The sequence below is a fragment of the Amborella trichopoda genome, chromosome 4 (genome assembly GCF_054954075.1).
Source record: "Amborella trichopoda isolate Santa Cruz 75 chromosome 4, AtrichopodaSantaCruz75HAP2 v2.0, whole genome shotgun sequence".
Lineage (NCBI taxonomy): Eukaryota > Viridiplantae > Streptophyta > Magnoliopsida > Amborellales > Amborellaceae > Amborella > Amborella trichopoda.
In genome coordinates, this window is record NC_142339.1 from 41235827 (window position 1) to 41258881 (window position 23055).

Sequence of the window (23055 nt, forward strand, 5' to 3'; positions counted from 1 at the left end):
TAGCCAAAGACTGGGCTGAAAAAATAATAACTTGGCCCAAGCACAACACAACCCAAAAAGTTCCAGCCGGGTTGGGCTAAGCTTGTGCTAGCCCCCAACCTGACCAAAAGTTTATTACTGTGAGAGAAAAACTTATGTATGATGGGAGAAGACCCCATATTTATGCAATATTTGACAAGTTACACAACCTTTGTAATCATAGAAAATAGAAGGACAATATACAAGAAAATAAAAGACATCACAACCTGCATGATAGCCTTTATGATATCAAATGAAAAAAGAAACACAATATTATACACGCACACTCCCCCTCAAACGCGTGATGGTCGAAAGCAGACCATTGAGAGGTTGGACATAAGGTTCGAAAACCAAAGAGCATTATCAGACTTCGTAAAGAAGTAAGCAAGTTGTCCAGATGAGGAGATATATAGAAGAGCGAGTCCCGGTTAGATACTATTGTCTAACAAAATAACAGTCTATATTAATATGTTTGGTACGCTTATTAACCTCAGAATTCTTAGCAATATAAATTGCACTTTTGTTATCACAATATAAAGTCGAAGCAAAAAGTTCCATGTCCAAGTCAGTTAATAACCAGTGAAGCCAAACAACCTTAGCTGTTGTTTGAACCATGACATGATACTCAACTTCAGTTGTAGATTGAGCAATACGTTGTTTCTTTTAGCTCTTCCTAGAAAGGAAAGAGTCTACAAGAAAACTAAAAAAACCTGTATTAGACTTCCTGCAAAATCAGAGTTAGTATAAGCACAAAGCTCAAGCAAGGAAGTCGAAGAAAATAACAGAGCATGATCAAGAGTGTCTCAGATATAACGAATAATATGCAAGACAGTTGCCAGGTGAATAGTGCATGAAGCACTAAAAAACTGATTGACTAGATCAACAACATAATCAATATCTGGTCGAGAAATAGTCAAATAAAACAAACTGCTAACCAATTGGCAGTAAAATGTAGGATCAGCAAGAAGCTCACCATCAGTAGGATGAAGTTTTATATTCAACTCAATAGATTTGGTAACATGCTTAGTATCATTAGCTAAACGAGCTTGATAATAATATCTGTAGCATACTTGAGCTGAGAAAGCAAATAAGCCCGAGGTATAGGCCCAAAAAATACCTGAAGAATCCCAGATCTTTCATTGCAAAAAGCTGACTTAGTCATTGCATAATTTGCTGAATTGTGTCTTTATCATCACCATAAATAAGCATATAATCAATATAGAGGAGGAGAATTGAATGTCCTATGGCTGTAACTAATATGAACATAGCAGGGTCATGATGGCTCTGTTGAAAACCGTCAGAAATAACAGTAGCATTAAATTTTTTGAACCAAGCACGTGGAGTTTCTTTAAGCCCATAGAGTGCACGTTGTAAACGACATACTCTATTATTAGCATCTGAAACTCCTGGGGGTAGCTTCATATAAACTTCCTCTACAAGATCACCATTGAGAAATGCATTCTTGAGATATAAAGGCCACTGGAGAGTAGTACCCACATAAATCAGGGTACGAACTGTAGTCATGTGGGCAACAGGAGCAAAAATTTCAGCAAAATCAATTCCAAATAGTAAGGTTGATTATAACCTTTAACCACAAGGTTTGCTTTATAACGCTCAATGCTACCATCAGCTTTCATTTTGATTTTATAAACCCATCGATAGCCAATGGAATTCTTATTTTTGGGAAGAGGAACAAGGTCCCAAGCACGCATTTTAGTGCGAGTAGCCAATTCTTTGGCCATGACATGTTGCCATTCAGGTTGTTTGGAGCTTCACTATTTTGTGACTCAAAGTAAGAATGAACAGAGGTAAGAAAAGCTCGATGCTGAGGTAAGAAGGTTTTATAGTCCATGAAACGAGGAGGTAAAATAGAAACACAAGTACAACTGAAGGCATTTGTATAGGAGTAGCAAGTACAAGTGCTTGATTTGGTTCAACAACAGTAGTCGAGTGTTCTACCAATGGACCATCTATTGGTGGTGACGGTGGAGACATTGAAGAACAATCATAAAAAAACAAGGAACAAGAAAATAGGTAGAAGAAGAATCAACAACAGGTGGAGTTGAATGAAGAGGAATGTTTTAAGAGAACACCATATTGCGAGACACACGAAGTTTCTTAGTTTCAGGATCATAACACCTATATCCCTTTTGGTTATCAGGATATCCTAAAAAGCAACATTTTTCTGCTTTGGTTGACAATTTATCTCTTTCAGACGTAGGCAATAGAACAAAACATGCACAGCCAAAGACACATAAAACATAGTAATCTGGGGTTTTTTGAATAATTTATCAAAAGGTGAATAATCAGACAAAATAGCAGAAAGCATAATGTTAATTAAATAAATTGCTGTGAGAACAGCTTTAGCCCATAAGGTTTTTGGAATTGAGGATGACATGAGTAGAGCTCGTGCAGTTTCTAGAATGTGACGGTTTTGATGCTCAGCAACACTACTCTGCTACGGTGTATAGTGTCACGGCCTTACTGTCCCAGCCGGACCCACAAAGGGCTAGGCCTAGGCCAGCCGAAGGACCATAGGGCATGGGGTCATGACCACAGGTAGCAAGTGCCACTCAGTTTGGAGAGCACTCAATACTTTGACAAAGAAGGAATTACAAGTATCAAAGCCTGCCACAAAAGAAACAAAAAATGAAACACAATATACATAACCATAGTCAGTGGGACAAATAAGTCCCGAAATATATATAACAATACAAAATAGTACATATAGGTCCAAGGCAAAAAAAACCCAACATAAAGACATATTACCAAATCAAAATGGACTATATGGTTGACTGCCAACCAAAACATATATTGGAAAATGAAGATTCAACAGTATGGTGGTAAGGGACCCCAAGCGTGACCACCAGGATATGTCACTCCAATCACGCTGGCTATCACTCTATATAGAAGAAAAGTTTAAAAGAATGAGCTGTAAAGCCCACTAAATAAGATCTAGATGCCATGCTTTCATGCTTACAAATATTATATATGCAAGTCTTACAAAACATACAGTCATGTGTCAAATTCATATTTAAACAAACGTGTCATGCATGGTATGTTTCATGGTGGAATAATAACTAATTATATTAATCATATATGATTGTAACAAGAAGTCGATCAAATCATTTAGGCACAAGCATCATAACAGATAAAAACAATTAGGCATGTATGTGACAAGCATAATCAAGATCAAGAGATACCAACTAACTCCTGAAGTAGAATCCTCACCCATCATGACAATTAAATCTTGATACGTAGAGCCTCTACCATCACAATCAAGAAAGAAACATCACCAATGGGTAAATCCGTTGCGTGGTGTCTCACACATGCATATGATCCCCAATGCATGTTGGGGCTTTTGATAGGCAGTGACCTTGGCCCTCTCTTGTACACGTTCCCCAGTGCACTTTGGGGCTTTTGATAGGCACTAGCCTTGGCCCTCTCTTGTACCCTTCTGACGAGAGAGCATTACATTGCTAAAGGGGTCCCAATGAGTAGTGCCTCATATAAGTTTGGGAGAGCGACCACCCAAACACACACACTCCTAACTCTCATCTTATCATAGAGAGTATGGAAAGATCATAGTTGCCAGCACAAATATCTCATTAGATCATAATAGAACTATGTCTCTATGGTTACATATCATCTCGAAAGCATATTACCATGTACACATATCTTATCAGAAGCATGTTACCATGAATATATATCTTATTAGAAGTATGTTACCATGCACACATATCTTGTCAGAAGCATGTTACCATGCACACATATCTTATCAGAAGCATGTTACCATGCACACATATCTTGTCAGAAGCATGCCACCATGCACACATATCTTATCAGAAGCATGTCATCATGCACATATATCTTATCAAAAGCATATCATCATGCACGGATCATATAACAAAACCATGTCTCCATGCACACGAATCATATTTGAAGCATGTCGTACATATCACAAAAAAAAAAAAAACATCATCATGTTCAGAGCATGCTATATATATAATCACAAAAAACATTACTATGTCATATTATCATGCTTATCAACTCAAGAGACATTATCATGTCGATAACGTGCTATATATCAATGTAATAGACGTCATTATGTCATATTATCATGCTTAATAATTCAAGGGACATCATCATGTCAATATCATGCTATATATCTATGCAATAGACATCATTATGTCATATTATCATGCTTACCAACTCAAGAGACAATATCATATCGATAACATGCTATATATCAATGTAATAGACATCATTATCTCATATTATCATGCTTATCAATTCAAGAAACATTATCATGTCTATATCATGTTATATATCAATGCAATAGACATCACTATTTCTGGTTATCTAAGATGAACACTGTCCACCTTTAAGGGCATATCATTAAATTTAAAGATCATTTAAAACTGCAACTAATTTTATGACAATCTAAACTCATAAAAAGACAACATTCATATAGGACGTAACCCAAAATATTAGTCTAAAGTTTGTCAAACTATTTAATGTTCTCAAATGAAATTTCTATTTTGCGTAGCAGAAAATTTAGGGTGATACCCTACTAGAAAAATGACCATAACTTTCAAACCATAAGGAGTTTTATTATGAGTCCAAAACTAATTTTAAATTAGACTAATTTATCTAATATTTAAAAGTAGTTTGACCTCATTCTAGTATATTTGGTTCAGTAAAAAGCTTCACACAAAAACATGTTAAAATCCTTAAAATTTCATTTGACAAATCTGACATTCTTTATAAAATAATTAATAGCTTTCAAATTAAATGAGATAATAACAAGTGGGTCTTTTCCATGTGGAACTACATTCAATATATTACTGACCCACCAAAATTCATAGTTTAAGGAAAGGTTTAAGGTACCCTAACAATCTCTCAAATAGGGACCACAATTCAAGAAATCAGAATATGCTTTAACATAATTTTAGTAAGCGTGCACCCACACTCACACACACACACACCCATACTTGAATTTCACATTTTCATTAGGTAAGGAAACATCCATTAACATAAGCATGAAACCATGGAAACTAAATCTACTTACATAGTCCAATTGAAATCCCCAAGATGAAATGTTCTACAAGCTCCACTTCGGTTGCCAAGCTTCAAGTGGATTGAGTTCAAGCTTCAAAAGTTTAAGGCTTGGGAGGGCAGTTGATGGGCTTGGAGGGATTTAATGGCTAAGGGAGAAGAAGAAGAACAAGGGGGAAAGAGCGGCAAGTGAGGGAGTGAAGAGGTGAGGGTAGAGAGAGAAACCAAATTTATGAGTGGATGGGGAGGAATATATAAGCATAGGGTGGAAGCATGCATGTGCCACATAGCACTCTAGTGATCATGCATGAGGAGAGAGAACCCTTCAAGGGTTTTGTGCATTGAGGGTTTTGTGCATTGAGGGATTGAGATTGATCATGTGAAAATCAATGCAATATAGGATATGATGCCACCCACTAACCTTTGAGAGTTAAAAGTCCGTACAAGGAAGACTTTCCTATAGGAAGTTCAATTTAAATTTATCAGGAAGATGTAACTTTAGGCTTACGGCAAAGGATATGCCTTTCATATGGGGTAACGTCTGTTAGACAGCTTATCAGGCGTTTAGGGATTATCTCTTGAAACCACCGCTCTTTATGACACCAATTTTAGGCAGGCTCTTAATACGGTATATGACTGCCTTGGAAGGGTCACATGGCACAATGACGAAGGCATTAAGGTTGCTCTATATTATCTATATCACACCATGATGGCATATGAATACAACTATTTGGCCATTGAGAAAATGTCTCTCACTTTAGTATTTTCCGTTCAGAAGTTGGGGCATTACCTATTGGCTCATTCCATACAACCTATTTCATGAGCAGATCCCATAAAATTCTTGATGACACGACTAACTTTGTTGGGGTGTTTTGCCAAGTGGGTACCGCTTCTTATGGGATTTGATTTCGCCTATGTCCAATAGAAGGTTGTGAAACATGCTCTTACAAACGTCTTAGCCGGCCATCCTTTATGAGGATTGTCTAGATAAGGAAGTGATGTGCAGTCAATAGGAGTTATTCTTTGATGGTGCATCTCAAGAAAAGGGATCTAGAGCTAGAGTTTTGTTCATATCTCTTGATAAAAGTCTCCTCCCCATATGCCTTTTCTCTGGAGAAAAAATACTTTAACAATGACGCAAAGCATCGAGCCTATTTCTAATGATTCTTTCATGATTAGCTCATGATTCTTTCATTATTAGCCCTTATAAATACATTTAGGGAAATTTGCCAAAATGCACCTAATATAATAATTATTAGAATTTCGCCCTTATTGTTTTATTTAATTATAAAATACCCATCAAAATACATATGATATTGAGTTGGAATAGTACAGAAACGGGTAAACTTAAATAGCTGAAAGGTGTTGTATTTTGATAAATTTATCATACACTTGCGAGGAATGGTACTTACTATAGCAACTTTTATAAATAGGTAGAGTTGAATTACTTGAAGGGAATAAGTGCACACTTATTTTGATAATTCCAAACATATAACGAATTCATATTTATTTCTGACGCAAATAATATTAGGGTTATTTTAATTTTTTTATTATTCTTTAGTTTATCTCTTCAGGAATAGGAGAGGAGGTGAGCAAGATATTTGTGGGCATTGAGTTTGTATGTGAGTTGATATTTATTGATTGGGTTAGTTAGTTTAGGAATATAAATAGGATAAGGTTAAATATAGGGGGTTTATCTTTTCAACTTGGGAACGTTTTGGATAAAAAGTAGATTAAGAGAGAAGATATCTGTTTGGTACGTGATGGTTAAGAGATCACGTGAATTTAAGATGGAAAATATAGGGATAAGAGAAAATAGGTTGGAAATAAAATTGAAAAGTCAGTTGTTTATTTATTTATTTATTTTTTTAAGTGCGTTTAAAAGAACGTTTCCCTTCATTGTAAAAGGTGGTAGATGAATTAATAAAATTTAGTCTCGTGAAGATATTTTTGGGGTAGATTCCTTACATACCTTGAGAGGGGGTATATTCGCTCAGCCTTGGGGTGGATTCTCTTAAAGACCTTGAGGGAGGGTATATTCTTTAAAAATGTTATTTTTATTTTTTTCTGATTTTATTTTCTCAATTTGCATCAATTGATATCAGAGCTGCATTAGTTTCTTAACGATTCATTGTCGCTAAAGTCTTCCTATTACATCAATTCATCAAATCGAATGCATACAAGTGCTTAGATCCCACATACTAGCTGGAGGTATTGGTTGGAATGCACATAATTAAAGGAAAAAGTTTATATAAGGATGCTACCTTATAGTGTAGAACTATGGATGCTCCTTAAAAATCCATCGAAAAAGGTAGTTTTAATGTTGAAAAATCCTTTGATTGATCATCTTGACATCGAAATGTATGACTATGAAAAATAAAAAGATTGTAAGTCTCTGAAATAGTGCATTTTACAACATATTATCTACACCGTCCATTTTCAAGATTTTCATAGGTTTATAGATCTACTTGAATTTAATCTTTTTTGAAATTTTAAATTTTATAATTAGATATAAAAATAAATTTTGAGATAATCCTAAAATATTTTACATCAAAAATATATACCATGATAAATTTGAAGGGGCACCTTACCTCTACACACCTATGGAGGCGTCCGTATGCAAACTGCACCCATAATAAAATAAAATAAATCCTTCAGCTATGAGTGTGGTCAAAACTCGAGACTCTCCTTTAGAGCTACCGTTTTCGGTGTTAGAATATTTGCGCATCCAATTTTTCCTCTCTTCGGACAATAACTGCGCTAACCTACACAAATAAATCAAAATTTAGCTAGTTCCATACTTATAATTTCCAATTAATCTCAAGCAAAATTTCTATTTCCTTGCTACCGGTTTGTGTTTTGGAAAAATGTTTCATGCGGTCTGAACCGCATTTCTACAATTTGGGGGTCCCGAGGTATAATGCATCGATCTTAAAGATAGATGTAAATAGGTGGTCCATCTAAAAATAATTGTAACTAACAGTCCAAATGTTTTCATAATATAAATATCTTTTTCAATTTTCAATTTTGTTTTCTTCATATTCATGACCTCCATGTTAAAGATTGTATATTTTCTAAAATTAGGATCAAAATATATTTATTGCCAAACCGTATTTCTACAATATGCGGCTGGCCGCATAGAAACCGTGTCATGTTTTTTGCTAATGAAGGGAAATTTGTCAAAATACACGTAAATTTTGAAATGTGTAATAACTTACTCTTTATTAAAATGCACGCAACTTTTTAACTATATAATAGTGTATTCTTTTTCCACTGTTACAACTTATGGTGATGTGTATTGGGATACATTTTGATTCATTTCCCACTTATAAACCACAGGCGTACTTTATATTTCCTTGATATAAAAAATACCTTTACGAATAAAATGGAGCTTCATTACCCAAGGCAAGAAAATCTATTAAACTGAAAAAATCATTTTGTGTAAGTGGGTTATTGATGCGTTTGATTTTGATGTTTGCAAACAACGAAAAAGCATAGCATGCGAAATTCGTTAGTGGACTTTAGGAAGTAGATTTAAGTACCTGATTAGTGCGTCCTTGTTGGTGCCTCCATGGCTCAAATATTCCAGTGTCCAAGTTTACCCTCGAAATTGGCTTTTCCAAGAGCTCTTCATCCGCCTTCACAAGATCGTTCTAAGTTTTTTCCCGCTGCAATGTCAGACGGCTTTTGTATCTCCCATTAATCGATCATGACAATAATAACATCACACATTTTACAACAATGTTTTATAATTCGGTGATCTCGGATTGATAACACCAATTTAAATGAAGAATCAATAGGAATTGAACTGATTTCGAGATGGTATGAGTCCAAGCGTGCTCCTTCCCCCTAAACCCACCCTTTCGTATTTCTTTTTTATTTTCCCAAAGCTTATCTAATTCCCCCTAAATCTGGACCCATAAAGCCCTATTTTAATTTTATTTCATATCATTTTTTTTTTCTTTTTCTGTATCAACACCTATTCAAACTAATCCAGGATGACGATCTAGCAATCTGATGTGGATCTTTGAGGTCAAAGAACCACCTCTCGGATCCGGATTTTCATAGACTGATTTAGACGAAATTTGGACAGGGAAACCTTAACCCCTCTTATTTAACCCAATGAAAAAAATTGCATGCCCCCACAATCCCGCATGTGTACATGTACGCATGCATATGTCATATGTACAAGTCACACAATCATCCGTACATGATTCCAACATATAAGCAGTTGTTTTCGCGGGGCATACAAGCATACATAGCATATGCTTATATCACGTAACATATAACAGTGGAGTGGGAATTGACACTGTTTGAGGACTATGTTTACTCCTTATTGATGGAGGGGCAAGCTTTTTATGCTTTCCCTAATGCATAAAATTTAGATATTTTCCCCTTTTGAACTGTATATTGAGAATGGACGGTTGAGATGATCTCAATCACAATGACACATCTCTACATTATTTTATTTTTAATTTTTTTCTACAAACTATATTGATACCAAAATTTAGGTGTCCACTCCTCTCTTAGACTCGTATTTGTAAAAATATAAAAAATATTTCCCATAAAATAAAATGACAAAAATACCTTTGAAAATTTCAAGGAGCATTTTGGTCATTATATTTTGTCGAAAAATTATTTTAGTATTTTTATTAGGTGCGCCCCCTTGAGAAAATGACACGTGCCAAATTTTATATTCATACAATTTGTAGAAAATTAACTAAAAATAAAATACTCTAAAACATCCGATCCTGATTTAGACATGAATATTTATTGATAATTACTAACTAATCTTATCTAGATATATATACCCATACAATCAATATATATATATATATATATATATATATGCTAACATTCCATCTCAAACTTAAGATACTTTTACACAAAGTAGTTGGAGGAGTTTGAACAATAAGTTGCATAAAATAATGAGTAGGATCTTAAAGTCTTTACGTGCATGGCGTGACCAATTGGATGTTTAAGTCTTCACGTGCATGGCGTGACCAATAGAAGCAGTGATCTCTATGATCAAATGCTTGAACAACAAGCACATAATGGTACTTGAGCCAACATAACTCGGTGTGGATTCGAGACAGATTCAACAACTCGTAGTCCGAGACTGATTCAACAACTCGCAATCTAGAACACATGCCAGAACAAAGACAAATGTTATTTTGCAGAGAGTTGAAACACGACTCGGTAGAGAACATATGTTTTGAAAGCGAATCTGAGGCCTTTGGCAGTGCTCCCTTGGTATATGAGTTTCTTTGATTCAACCATGGACGAAGAGGAGAGCTGATGTTTTTTGCAAAAAGGGGAGTCTCTTAATTTCTTTAACATATCTCATAGAAGATGTTGCAAAAAGGGGAGTGTCTTAATTTTCTTTAACAAAACTCATAGAAGATGTTGCAAAAGGGGGAGTCTCTTCATTTTTTTAACAAAACTCATAGAAGATGTTAAACTAAACTAAATAGAGCCATGATTGATACCATATTAGAAACTCAAAATACTACAGAGAACTCTCTTAATTATCCCCGTATAAATATACGGGTAGTAACAGTTCTGGATAGACATCAACAGTTGTTGATAATTACAAACTAATCTTATCATAATTCTAGGCATCTAACCTTATTAAGAGATATATACACATACAATATATATATATATATATATTAACAACCTGACCTCGCCTATTCAATATGCTAGAATAGCGAGACTATAAAGCACCAGAGTTGCCTTTAATTTCTAGTGTGAAGCAGTAAGAAAGAGAAGAAAAGTGTCAAGAAAATATCTTGTAAATGGGGAAATGTAACAAGTGAGTGACTTTTCTAGTTGAGAGTTGTAAGTGCACGAGGTAATGTGATTGTTTTTCCATTAGGCATAAACTCTTCAACCACCGCGCAACATCTAATTGCTAAAAATAACTATTGCGACATCACATACACATCGTCTGAACGTCGGGACTTGGAAAAAATTCATGTGCGGCGAGCCTTCACACTTTCCCTTTTTTCTACGACCGTAAGGTTGAAAGTGTTCTTATATAAAACATTACTTTCTTTTTTTCTTTTCTTCAAATTGGAACTAAAAATCCACATACACTCTCTCTAAAGAAATATTTAAAAAAATTATATCGTTCATTGAGCGAATATATTATGCTCCCTCAGGAGCATACTATCATTTACTCTTTTGGGCAAAATGCTTAGTCAGGGTATTTCTTTTTATTTGAAATTTTGAGATCGATCTCAATATCGGTAGATGATTGTTTTGAAGACAAAATTTAGATTGAGTTCTTGAACATGGGGACCATTCCCTTAAAAAATTAGATAGTTCTGGTGTGTTTTGTTTTTCTGTTAGGGTCGCCGAATAATAGAGATCGAATCCCCAAAATTTGGGATCCAATGGACATTCTAAGCATAAGTTTTGCCCAGTGGAGCACTCTTGCGCAATAGGAAACCTTTAAACTAGTTTCACAATTATTTATCAAGGTACCACAATGCTATGCTCGCTTGAAAGTATAATCTACTTCTACTCAGTATAATCTACTTCTACTCCCTCGTTTTGAAGACCTACACACGAGAATTTTTCAAGTCAGAAATTTTAAATATCACTTGAGAATTACTAGATGATTATTTTAAAAAAAAGTTTTCAAAACTGAGTTTTTCAACACTTAGATTCACCATCTAAAAAATTAGATGGTCTCTATGTTGGGTTTAAATGGCTATTAAAGGCCTTATGAGAGCATGTATAAATTTTTTATATAGTGAAACATAAACTCAATAGGATTGTAGTCATTGTGTGGACTATATTAAGCAAATTGCGATTTGCTGATACTCGACATGCTAGCCTAGCCGAGTTTTGGAAAAACCCAATATAACTGAGCATAAGGATCTAACCCATGAACTGGAATTACATCTCCTAGTTTGGTGGCTAATTTTGATAGTCCAATTATGAACCCCTGCAGTGGACTGTGGGTCATGGGAACTGCTGGATCAGTTTGAGAAAGCTAGGTGGACCGTGGTCCGCAGTTGAAGGTGAAGTGTTCCAGTATATTGATAAATTCTTAGATCTAACGGATCTGATTCCCATCAAAATTAATTAATCCTATGTTATATGATTTGTAAAATGTTTATTTGAATTTTTGTGAATCTTTTGATATTTATTTTTGTCTTTTGGATTTATAAATTAAAAGAAATTAATTTTCCTATATTTTAAATAAAATATGAGATTTAAAATTATAAATTCAAAATAAAATATTTTTTGAAATTATGTGGGACCCTCCATACATATGGGGCCCAATTTGACACATGTGGGAATTGGGTAGGGCCCTCCAAAGGGTGGCACAACCCACCCATAGCGACTAACTTGATCACTTAGCTAGGTGATAGTTCTCTGCTTTGTTGGTTGGCTTTTTTATTTGGATATGGCCAACTTGCATGATAGATTCAAATATTTCAAATATTTAGTAAATCTTGTGAATCAAAGTCGCATGATTCAAGAAATAAGGAATGGATATAATAACATAAAACTAAGAGATATAATTTTCTTATTTAAAGATTGATGGGAATAGAATTAAGAAAAGGAGCATAAAATTTTAAGACCTTCTTTTGAATATTGATGGTGGATCAAAGGAATGAATGACTCACATCTCTCACTCCACAAGTCTCCTTAGATCGACAGTAAAGATTTGGTCCTACTAATTATGACAAAACCTAAGGCATAAAAAATCTATAAAAGGAGGCTCTTCTACCTCATAAATCTTTATACCAATTCTCTCTTCTCTCTCTCTAAGATTTATATCTCTCTCCCAAGTCTCATGAAGGCTATGCTCCAAACTAGATAGGTCATATCTCTCTCCAAGTTTTTAAGGGGGGGCGCGCCTAATCAGGATTTCTCTCTTCAATTCTCCAAAGGGTCTCTTGAGAGTTGTAAGAGGCATGTCCAAGCAAATGTTGGATCTTGAACTTTGTGGGTAGCAAAGGGGAACATCCCCTAGCTAGTAGATATCTCTCTCTTTTTTTGATTTTTATCTCTTATATATCAGAAGATCAAACAAATTGGCTTGAGCAAGACAAAGGCATTGAGGCCTTAGGTAGTTGGTTCTAGAACGAAATCCGTATGCCATTGAAAGGGTTTTTCCACAACTAAGAGAATTAAGAGGCATATCATAGATCCCGAGCGCCATCGGAAGAAGGAGATTCGGCGTGGGGTATACTAAGCCCAGTTGAGGTAATCCCCAGCAATTTTACTTCTTTAAATTTTATTTTTTTGTTAAGTTTTGTTATTCCCATAAAAGTAACGAGTCAAGATTTTATTCAATAGTGGTAGTAAGTGAAGTTTCTCTTCTTTCATTTATTTGTTTCAAGAGTTATTTAGTTGTAATTGGACATCGTCAGTAGTCTTGCCGATGTAAGAATAAGAAAAATAAGAGAAATTTTTATTTATAAACACCGTGCTAGATCACATAGTCCAATTTAACTTTATTCAATCTCAAGACATTTTTTTTCATGTGCATATTAGAAACAGTATTTCTGTATATTTGGGCTTTAGGCCCCCATGGAAGATTATTTTAGAATACTGCAGAGAACTCTCTATTTATTGATTAATAAAAATATACAAGACCCTGTATAAATATATTGCTAGTAACAATTTTGGATAGACACGAACTTGATAATTACTAACTAATCTTACCTAGACACTTAATCTTATCAAGAGATATATACCCATATAGATACATATCTATACTGATATATTTCCCTAATGATGTATATCAATACTAACACGAGATATCAATCCTGATATGTATCAGTAACGATGTGTATCAATACTAACATGAGATATTCATCCATACGCTAACAGTTCCCCTCAAACTCAAGATGCTTTGACATAAAGCAGCCGAAGTTTGAACAATACTAAGTTGCCAAAACTGAGTAGTGATCTTCAGATTGCTTGAACAACAAGTACATATTATTTGAACAACAAGAACAGATTGCAGTGGCGGATCAACAAGGAACAGACGGCTTTAGGAACATCTGGGATTAAGTAACAAAAAACTCGATCAACAACAGACAAACAGGCCTTCGAAATATTCGGGATCGAGTAACAAAAAACTCAATCAATAGATAGAATCGAATATTAGAAAACATGATCATCAAACATGATTGAGTAACGGAAACAGGCATTCGGAACATCCGTGATTGAGTAACGAAAAACTTGAACAACATACATGATCAAATAACTGAAAATACGATCATCAAACATGATCGAGTAACAAAAAACATGATCATCAAATAAGATCGAGTAATAGAAAGCTCGATCATCAGGAAAGATTAGAGTAGCTCATGGGAGTTCAGACAGATCACCCTGAGATCAAGATCCAGAGGCAAAACAAAGAGAGGGATGATTTTCCAGATAGAGCATATCGGCCTTTTTCGTTGGCCATTTTTCAAAGGTAAATTTTGCAAATTAGTGATCCTCAGAAACCGACGCCTCGAATAAAGCAGTCTCCCATAACACCCAATCAATAGGCCTCCAAAATAGACATGATCGTGTAATGAAAAACACTTGATCATCACACAGGATGGAGTAACGGAAAGCTCCATCATCCAATAGGAATGAGTAACAAAAACTTCAATCATTAAACATGATCAAGTAACAGAAACTTGATCATCACCCAGGATCGAGAAATTCGATCATCAAATATAAGGTACTTGGAAGAGTTAACAGAAGTCAGCAACGGATCAACAAAAACATTTGGATTTTAGATTCGGAGTTGAGAACAGTAAGATCCAAAATAAATCAAAGAGTCGAAACATAACTTGGCAGAAAGACATATAAGAGGGAGTACAACAACAATGATTTACTTTTTATAAAATAGTAAAGAACCTAGTGGTGCACTTGCTCAAGGCACACTTTTTGTATGTGTAGAATGAAAGAGAGGATGCCCAACAAAAGAAGGAATTTACCCAAATAAAGAGGCTTCCATGTATCAAATGAAGGCAGGTCTTTTGGAATAATAAGAGACTTAAAGGTGTACTTTTTGCCCAACAAAGTGCCCAATAGAGTATGAAGTAGGGAGAGAGAGGATGGCAAATGTAAGAAAGAGGTTTTTAAAAGTTACAGGGTGTTTAAAGGGCACCAAACGCCATTCATTCCCAGCTCACGCCTTGGAGCCTCTGATTCGTCGGCTGTGGCTTGAACGTGTTGCAAATAAGGTATCATCTTTTACACAAAACCTGAAGGTGAAAAGGGCAATTTGGCCACTAGCATCCCCTCAAAGAGAGAATTCAATAGCCCAAAGACAATGATAAGAACCAAAGTCCCAACCCCACCAAACTTAAATTTAGAGAGATAAAGGTCTCTACTTGATACAAATCCTTTAGCCACAGCTGTGAGATGAGGTCGCAGATCTTGTCAATGAAAGTGAACTGCTCTAACACGAGTGACCCAAGCTTGAACTCCTTGACGCAGCACTGCTTCAGCTGCTTCGCCAAAAGATTTTCGACCGACAAAAAAGTTTTTGTGCCATAGGGGGTTGATATTTGCAACATAGTAGGTCTCAACAAATTGGGAAGAAACTGACAAATTGCACTTTCTCTCTCTAGGAGATGATTTCTTGATACAAACTATGATGCAAATTATGAAGCAAAATGGAGGCAAAGGAGTATGGGCAGGTGAAGCAAATTGATGGGCAAAGGACTATGTAGTAAAGGTTTTGTTAAAGGATCGTAACAAAACTATGATCTGAGCACGCACCTCACGGCAACCTCAGATCTGAGCTCGCACCTCAGATCTGAGGTTGAGGAGCCTATAGCTCTGATACCATATTAGAAATAATATTTCTGTATATTTGGGTCCTTAGGCCTCCATGGAAGATTATTTTAGAATACTACAGAGAACTCTCTCTTTATTGATTAATAAAAAATATACAAGACCACATATAAATATACAACTGGTAACAATTTTGGATAGACACCAACTTGGTAATTACTAACTAATCTTGCCTAAACATCTAATCTTATCAAGAGATATATACCCATACAGGTACATATCTATATTGATATGTATTCATAATGATGTATAACAATATTAAGACGAGATATCCATATCCATACTGATATGTATCAGTAATGATGTATATTAATACTAACATGAGATATCCATCCATACGCTAAGAGTGCATAAAAAGGTACAATTAGGAATTTTTTAATGAGTTACCACATGGGTTAAAAAAGTTACATCCCCAAAATTTACAGTAGTAAAATTAATTCTAATTGGGTTTTTAATACTGTCCCGCGCTTAGAAATGTTTTTGGTACTATCAGTTTCAGAAGTCTTGCAGATATTTAAAACTACTAAAATGCCCTTCTAAATCTGAAAAAGGCGTCCTTGTAGGGAAAAGAATGTCAAAAACCACTGCAGAGAGTGAACAGCCACTATCTTCCGCTACCCCACTTGACTCTCTCTTTCTCTCTCTTTAGTTAGTTCATTCAACTGGCCATGGTTTTCACTGAACTTGGGAACAAATATTTTTCTTTTCGTATAAAAAAGTATCAGATAAATATTGAGTTTTCTTTAGGAAGATGGAGGGTGCCTGATTTCCTAAACCTGAGAACCACCTTATTGGACCATGGCACCCAACTCTATCTGGGTTTCAATGGCCGCCGTACCAGCCTTCAACTCCCTAATCATCTCCCTTTCTTAGATGGTGAAAATGGACTAGATTCTTTTCTTTTAATTATGTCAAATGATCCCAAATTGAGTCTAATCACAAAATATGCATCCAAACTCACACACACAAAATGTGAGCATAAACTTGTATGCGGAGAGGGAGAAGGAGAGAAGCAAAACATGCCATCAATAATAATTTGGCATAACATACAACGTCAAACAATAATTCCATGGTTGATCGTGTATTGAACATTCATTAAGACAGTATGTTATGTAACCTAAATCTACAACAAACACATAAATGTGTTTAACACACAAACAAAATTTTGTGGCAAATGTCTAGGGCAAATATTACTCAACCTGCATGATTAATCATGTTAAATACATTCATCAAGACAATATGTCCTATGCCATATAAATTTGAGCAAAACAACAAATGTATTCACCACATTAACGAAATTCTGTGAGTATATCTTTTTGTGGCAAATTAATTCAAGCGCATTTTTGTCAAAACCTGCAGGAATAAACAAGAATCAAAAGGCAAGCTATAAAGCAAAAGAAAATAGTACTGAAATTAAACTCACTTAGTACCGGTTCTATTAATTAGAGGTAAATGGGTCGACATCTGCCAATCCAAATGGTATACAAGTCAAAACCTACACAGTCCAGTCCTAAAATGAGAGAACAAGTATATGAAGAAGTTCGATGGCTTATTTGACTTAATCTTCTTATTTTACATCACTACCCACAATATAACTACAGACCCCTAAATACAACAATCACCCCTCAATCATGTATATACAATAGATTGAAACGTTTATACAAACAAACCGATCAAAAATCTAGCACAACATAGAAAACTTTCTGTTAGTGATATTGAGAACACAATGAACAAACTAACCCAATCAAATGATCTACCACAATATACAAAACTTTCCTTCAGAGGTATTGAAACTCAATAACTGCTTTAATTGTAACTATCATAACAAATCTACAGTTTTAACAATGTCATGCAAAAACTAAATTTTATGGTACATGAAAAATTCTACAGTTTGTCAAAATGTACATGTACAAGCTATCCAGCTCATTGCATACTTGATTATAAAAATACATGTTGACAGATAAACAACTTGCCCATGGTGTCCATAAGAAACTTAATGCAACTTGCTCCTGTATATACGTTTGGTGGTATTAAAAATGTCAGCCTTGCAGATTGGCTTCAGACAAGCTCATAAATTCGCAAAATGAAGCAATGAAATTCAAAAAACAAGGAAAGAGAGAGAAATAAAAATGAACAGTATCATCAGAAAACACAAATTTGTCACTCATTCCCATTTAGAAACACGCATTTCAGTATTTTGCCAGCCAAGGAACTGTAAGCAGTAACCAGTGCAATCATTGTATCATTGCAATCACAAGAAATGGAAGATGACACGTTCCAGTAAAGTAAAAACTCCCGAACAAAATATAAAATACAAAAAGCAAATGACACTTTCCAGTAAAGTAAAAACTCCATAACAAAGTACAAAAGCCAAATGACACTCTCCAGTAGAGTAAAAACTCCATAACAAAATACATAATACAAAACAAAATGGCACATTCCAGTAAATACAAGCTCCAAAGCATTTCAAAACAAAATACAAAATACAAAATGACATGATCCAATAAAGTAAAAATTCCAAAGTAAATACAAAATGACACATTCCAAAGCAAAAACTCCAGTAAAAATGACACAATAAAGTAAAGTAAAGTGAAAAAAACAATAAAGAAAAGTGAAAACGACACAATAAAGTAAAGTAAAGTAAAAATGACACAATAAAGTAAAAATGATACAGTAAAGTAAAGTAAAAGTGACACAGTAGAGTAAAGTAAAAGAAAGTAAAGTAAAAACTCCAAAGTAAAATAAAAACTCCAAAGTTAATGCAAAGCTCCCTAGCATTCCAAAACAAAATAAAAAATACAAAATGACACATTCCAGTAACGTAAAAACTCCGAAGTAAATACAAACTGCAAAACAAAAAGCATCCCAGTTAAGTAAAAACTCACAGCTAGCATCTTGGAAGGCCATAATGGGGTTGACACATATTTCATGCAATTTCAACCCAATAGAAGGTAAGAGTGGGGCATGCCTCTGAGGAAAAAAGGAATGATAAGGAGCAGTCGGGCTTGAGCAATAAAAATTGCAGGCTTGAGCGAAAAAATTGCACGCGAAAAACTTTAATAGAGAAATGCTTGGGTGAATGAAAACACATTGAGTTTAGGCCCTACATTTTTTTAAAAATAATATAAAAATGTGGTCACCAAACGCTAATCAGTGAAATGAGCGGGATGTCATGAAAAGCTAAACGTTTGTATCATATTTTCCAAAGGCACCAAGTCTTCGTGGTCATAAAGTTTAACTTTTTCAAATTTTTCCATATTTTCATGAATACTCAGTTATAGAAATTAGGAAATCCGATGTTTAAAGTTTGCTTTTTCAAATTTCTCCATATTTTCATGAATACTCAGTTATAGAATTTAGGGAATCCGATGTTTTGAGTTTTTAGCTTTCCTTATTTGCTTTTTATTTGAAGGAAAATTAAAGGAGGAACAAAAGAAATTATTGTTGAACCTCTATTAGTTTCAACTTTCATCTCTTCATTATGTTGCTCCTAGGACTTCCCCAACACTCTCTTTTCACTAAAGCATATTATTTCTAGAATAGAAATAGTATTGATTTAAGGTCCTGTATCTTTATAGAACTACCTTAAAAGGTCCTCATATTTCAGCCCTTCTATAAGTGCCATCCTAATTATCTTTCACATGATCCTTCCAGTTTTTGAGAGAGGCTGAGAGAGCCACTGTGTTAGGAGCCATGCAAATAACCTTAATTTGGTGTATTTAAAGGCGTGATCCGAATTTTCAGCGAATGAATGATGTAGATCCATTATTGGATAGGTACTCCATTAGACCTTCTTTAGAGCACAAATTTAAAATTTTTTCATTGTTAAGATCAGTGTTTCTAGACTCCGCCGAGTACTATGTAATAATTTTATGTGTATTTATATCCCCAACTTTATTCAAATGAAGTGAATTATTGGCTATTACGTATGTCATTAGCGAGTTAGGGAGATAGAGAGAGAGAAAAACTCTTCCCAACATCTATAGGCGAAAATGAACCGTGATTTCGCTTATCCTCATCACCATCCAAACTTTATCGCACGGTCACAGTTCTCTGATAGTGTTTCAATTTTAATTTTTCTTTCTACAAATCCAAATTACTTTAAATTTGGAGTGTGTGTACATCTTAGTGAGACACAAATAATTCGCAAAATACAAATTGACTAAAATACCCCAAAAAATTTATGGGGTTATTTTGATCGACTTATATTTTACGAATTATTTTTTTCATATTTCTATTAGGTGCGCCTTACTAAGAAGTACACACGCTCCAAATTTCAGATCCTTCCGATTAGTAAAAACAAAATGAAAATTGAAATACTACCGGACAACTGTGACCGTGCGATGAAGTTTAGATGGTGAAGAGGGTAGGCGAAATCACTATTCATTTTCGCCTATAGGCATTTTGTGTAGTATCTTCAATTTTAAACAATCCAATTAAGGCGGCAACTCCAAATTTTATAATAATATGTAATTTTGTTATAAGAAAATGATAGGATTATCTCAAAATCTATTTTCATATCTAAGTATAAATTTGAACTCCAAATATGGTTGAAATCCAGTAGATCTATAAATATATGAAAATCTTGAAAATAAACGGTCTAGATAATGTGTTGCAAGAAGCACTATTTTTGGGACCCAAAATCTTTTGTTTTCATATTAATACATCTTAATGTCGAGATGATCAATTAGAGGGTTTTCAACATTAAAACAACTTTTTCCCATAGACTTTTGACGTGCATCTTTAATTATATATTTTAAGGTTCATGTATATATATTCACAGTGCATCATTATTATAATAATTTTATTAGTCTCTCACAACAACTATTAGAATATTAACTACTTTATTCTTTAATAATGTTTTAGTAATCACTATATATATATATATATGTTTTTGTAAGGAGTAATAATGGCAACTATAAGGAAGCAACAACGTACAAAAGCGCACCATTGATCAAGAGAATATTGTTGTGCAATACGAATAAGAGCTATAAATAGAACACACAACGAACAAAATAAAGAACAAGCTCGCACAATTAACAAAATAAAGAACAAGCTCGCACAATTGAGAGCCATAAGTGGAACACACAACATACAAAAGATAATGCACTACTCCCCAACTAAACTTCTAACACAGATTTCGATACTATGGAAATCTACTTAGATATACTTTCAAATTGCTCCCATTGTCATACGGCCCACCTACAATATGAGCCACCCTGATTCTGTTGCTGCAATGGATAGATCCTATTATCATAGACAGAGCCACCTTTAGAATTATGAGAACTATTGATAGGAGAAGCTGATCACTGCAAAATATTTCAAGAAATATCCAAGGATATAATTTAGCATTTCAGTTTGCTATATTCTCAATGCCTGAAACAATGGAAAATTAATATAAAGGAAAAACAATTTACACATTTAAAATAAGTGGTCAGGTGTACCTGTACGATCCATCATTGATTATAGAAATTGATAAACTGATATTTCTATAATTATATTATTATGATATTAAAAAATGAGAAGGAACAGATTACATCAAATAAGGAATCATGATCAAATAGCTTAGAAACAATACATTATTGACATTTTAAATGATCTGTAATCCCTATATATCTGTAATCGTTCTTATATCCCATTACCATATCACATAAATATTTTATATGAATTCTTGAGTATAATTTTGAGCACAAAAAAAAATTTATTTAGAATGCCTTGTTAATTACATTCACTGTCTCAAAAAAACGCGTCTAGTTGAAATAGCTTTCTTTGGATGTGGGAGATGTTTTCTTTGGTGAAGTGTGTTTATTTCTAGGATGAAACCTGCAAACTTCTGTTTCAGATATGGAGCTGGAGCTATAATGCCTCCTTTGATGTCAGAAATTCAAACCAGGGGATTCACGTTCTTTTGCTAGTTTCCAAGTTCAGGTACGCTGAAGTAAGTGGCCCCTTTGATTGTTGAGATTCCATGGGCCAAAATGAGAAATAAAAAATTCAAGGGTCAGAATGCTCAATTTTCTTTGAAAATTGATCCAAACCCCCATCAAAGTGTTTTGTGACTCATATGAATTCTAGAAAAACCAGTCGCTGGTTAGATATTTGGCCATGATTTTGACAACAAAAATTTGTTAAATTAACATAATGAGTGAATCAACCATAACAGCCTGATTTAGCGCAAGAATTCTTCAAAATTTAATTTTTAATGGGTTCTTCTGAAATTTGGTGATTTGTTCGAAGTACCACCAAATTTTGGTGATTCTTCAAAGTTCTCTTTGTTCTTCTGAAAATCGGTGCTCCGGATCGGGCACCCCAAAAACTCATCGAGATAGGTGAATCGGTGGTTCGGATAGGGAATTTGGCCGAATCGGTCGGATTCGGCAATGAAAAAAACAAAAAAAATTGCTAAAAATAATTATAAATTTTTTTTAGGAATCCAATAAGAAATGAGGGTACTACATTATTAACTTTCATTTTTTTCATCAATATGCGAATATTGAGATGTTCTTTTCTTATAAGAACGTATGTTAACCATTAAATTTACATCACAGAAAAGAAGAATCATAGAATTATCATGGATGAAGTATATAATTATACATGGACTAAAATAAAGCGTATAATTTGTAAAATATTACTTAAAATCTTGTAATAATAACAGCTCACGCTGATTACAACTCCATATCAGAAAAAAAATAAGAAAAAAGAAAAAAGAAAAAAACAATAGTAGAAAGAAATGATCCCCCAATCAACATCAAGAGAATATGAAAATGAAAAATAAGAATAAAAATGAAAACCCAACAATGATTGAAACTAGAAAAATTAGATTTCATACAATCAGACAATAAAAAAAGGAAATTTGTAAAGAAAAAAATAAATAAAAAAATAACAATCAACCTTATAAGTGTTCATGTGCAAAGCCCTCTCGAAAGGAATTTATAAAAAATAAAAAAAAACAAAACAACAAATCATGTTAACTAATTCTGGTGAAATTTAATCTTAACACGATCTTTCAAAATAAAAAAATGAATCAAATCGATGGAGAATAGCCCCATGATTCATTGTTTTGTGGAAAACCAAACCCTCTAAAAAAAATTGTGAATCTCTCTCCGAAAAAAAAAAATCGTAAAACTAAAATACAAAACAAGAAATCATAGT

General features: G+C 34.1%; 1 long non-coding RNA gene across 4 annotated transcripts; it reads right to left on the reverse strand.

Annotated features, from left to right (window-relative positions):
• Positions 1-456: 456 nt before the first annotated feature.
• Positions 457-18319, reverse strand: LOC148782454 (uncharacterized). 4 transcript variants are annotated; one of them, XR_016053543.1, is made up of 3 exons: positions 8619-18306; positions 7678-7841; positions 457-2646 (listed from the first exon to the last, which is right to left on the reverse strand). It is a non-coding gene; the product is annotated as an uncharacterized LOC148782454 (long non-coding RNA). The 4 variants fall into 4 exon arrangements; XR_016053544.1 differs by having other exon boundaries at positions 457-742; positions 7668-7841; positions 8619-18302; XR_016053542.1 differs by having other exon boundaries at positions 7668-7841; positions 8619-18302.
• Positions 18320-23055: the final 4736 nt, after the last annotated feature.